This window comes from Cucumis melo, chromosome 4 (genome assembly GCF_025177605.1).
Source record: "Cucumis melo cultivar AY chromosome 4, USDA_Cmelo_AY_1.0, whole genome shotgun sequence".
NCBI lineage: Eukaryota > Viridiplantae > Streptophyta > Magnoliopsida > Cucurbitales > Cucurbitaceae > Cucumis > Cucumis melo.
Window position 1 is genome coordinate 18,479,382 of NC_066860.1, and position 2,592 is coordinate 18,481,973.

A 2,592-nucleotide genomic window follows, 5' to 3' on the forward strand; every position below is an offset into this window, starting at 1 on the left:
AATATGAATGATGGTGATGAGAAGATTAATGATGAATACACCAAATACATACATATATATACGACAAAATCATCTAAATCAAAATACTCACCATATTTGAACAAAATTCTAAATACCTAAAAAATTATGGAGATAATTCTAGCCGATCTTTAACAAGAATCAAAATCAATTTCTACGAAGCCTTCAAAGTAGTAGAAACTCGTGCTGATAACATGTTATAAAATAAAGAACAAAGAAACAACCAAATAGAAGAATAGAAAAGAGAAGAAGAAGAGAAGACAATTGAACTCAATTGTGGTGGGTATACAAATGATCTTTACAACCTCTATTTATAGGGTTGTGAGAATAAACCAAATATAGATAAGAAAGTTATGGTAATTAATGGGAAGCTATTGTGTCACACCCCCTCCCGGACTACCTGCTACCTTAGACCGAAAGATGGCGTGAAGCCGACGTACAACGTTATTCTGTACCTGTATCTGTCGACTCTGCTTAAAACTTTCATGTGATGAACTTACCAATCTAGTATATAAACTATTGTACATGCCACAAAACACATCGGATCCTAGGCTAGTCAAACACAGCTAGTCAAACACATCATGAAGTGTACCTCAAAATTTACCAATTTCACGAGTAAACCTAAAGACACCTTAATCAAAATATAACCAACAAAATTTACACAACTACAGCTCCTAAAGCTTATACAAACTGTGGAGTATCTATAACATACAAGGGTGTGAATACATCACAACACAACAGACTTTATGCCCAACTCAAAACACGTACTGGCAATCGATAATGAAGCTTCCGCAGACTAAGGCAGTCTATCAGGCACCGGGAAGTCGATCTCTACCTGGAAAATGGGTAAAACATTTTGGAAAGGGTGAGCTATGGAGCTCAGTGAGTGACTCAGTTTAAAACTATGAATTTAAAGATAAGAGCACGTGAAAACTTTACACATATAAATCTGTTTATACAAGTCGTAAATGTAAATGTATAATAGTAAGAATAGCTTCCTTAAATACTCAGCATGTTCATCATTGAAATCTAGCAAGGCATATCAAGTATATCGAAGCATTTTAACTAACATGACGAATCTACGTTGTGTAGGGTACACCTAGTACAACAACGTTTACAAGCACTACGATGTAGTGGGGCCCGCCCAGCACTCCCATCGTCTTTGTCGTAGTGGGGCCCGCCCAGCACTCACGACAGCATCGTTGTTACGGAGTACACTCAACGTCAACAACGAAATCTAACCAGTGTGCACACGGTAATCTCTAGCCTCAGGCTCAAGATCTCAGTCATGTAGTTAATGAAAATTCCATAAATCATCATAAAATATTAAAACATGCCTGCTTATAAATTTTACACAAAGCTCGAACTTTACTCAGCTCTTTCGTGGAAAATTGTAGTTCTTAAAACAAAACTTCATACTAATTCATGCTTTGCTTAAAATATTGTGGTTTAAATACTTTCCAAACATTTAATATCTACGTGCTAGCATAAATTTCTTTAAGAAATCTAGTCTCCAAATGTATACTTGAAAATAGTCATGAAATTCAAATACCTTTCATGGCTTCGTAAATAAACATTTAACGCATTCAATCATAATAGCAGTTATGGAAAATATTTCAAAGTTGGTTTTGTCACTCACAGTCTTGGGCTAGATCCTTGGTCTATAAGCTCGGTTTAATTCTTCTCGGCCTGCCAACAACCCAACCGAGTATTAAAACCTTAAACATTCTGGTTTCCTAAAGATATACATAACATGTCGCACCAAAGATGACGCTCGAAAACAAAGCTTAAGAAATAAAATCCTATTTCAACAATTCTCTAAAATTTCCAGATTTCTAACATAAACGCCAAAGAACTATAACTTTCTCAATACTTAACCAAAATGAGTGTTCTTTATATCAAACTCTTCATTTTGAGATCCTCTAAAACTTACCTCAAGACATATAAATCTGATTCCCCGTGCATAAACACATATAACCCTCAAAACAGAACCACTTCCAGAATCGCGCGCACACGACCTCTTTAACTTGTTCCTACAATTTAACCAATTTTTAGTCGTTTTTGGTTTACAATTTCTTCATGAAAGTTGTAGTAAATTGAATAAGCTTTCCAACCATACCAAATAGAAATTCTAACTCCACCGATACACTCTGAAATACAAGAAAAACCAGAGACCTCCTGATTTCGAGTGAAAACCAACTGCCCTGTTTTCTTCATCAAAAAGAACCAAATGAAAATCCGAATTTGCTCCAACGTTCTTCATAAAGTTTGTTTAAAAATGAGTTAACTTTCAGTAAATGTAAATCTTACCTCTTAATTCCGTTTGAAGAGTTCAAACCGAATTAAAAACCAGTGATGTGCAGAATGAACTAAAATTCAGCCATTGATACACTTTGCTTGAGTTCTCCTCCTCTTCTTCAACCTAAAAATTCTAGTAAAATTTCTCTTCTTCTTCCAAACTCTCTCTTAGAAGTTCTCTGCAAATTGAAGAAGGAAAAAGAACAAAAAAATAAAGGGAACTTGGATGTCTTCAAACTTGGCGGTGAAGGGAAGAGAAGAAGAAGAAAAGAGAAA

General features: G+C 35.1%; 1 long non-coding RNA gene across 1 annotated transcript; it reads right to left on the reverse strand.

The window, feature by feature from the left end:
• Window positions 1–261: 261 nt before the first annotated feature.
• Window positions 262–2,592, reverse strand: LOC127148905 (uncharacterized). The gene is made up of 5 exons (XR_007820144.1): window positions 2,329–2,592; window positions 2,138–2,222; window positions 1,952–2,051; window positions 1,658–1,707; window positions 262–853 (listed from the first exon to the last, which is right to left on the reverse strand). It is a non-coding gene; the product is annotated as an uncharacterized LOC127148905 (long non-coding RNA).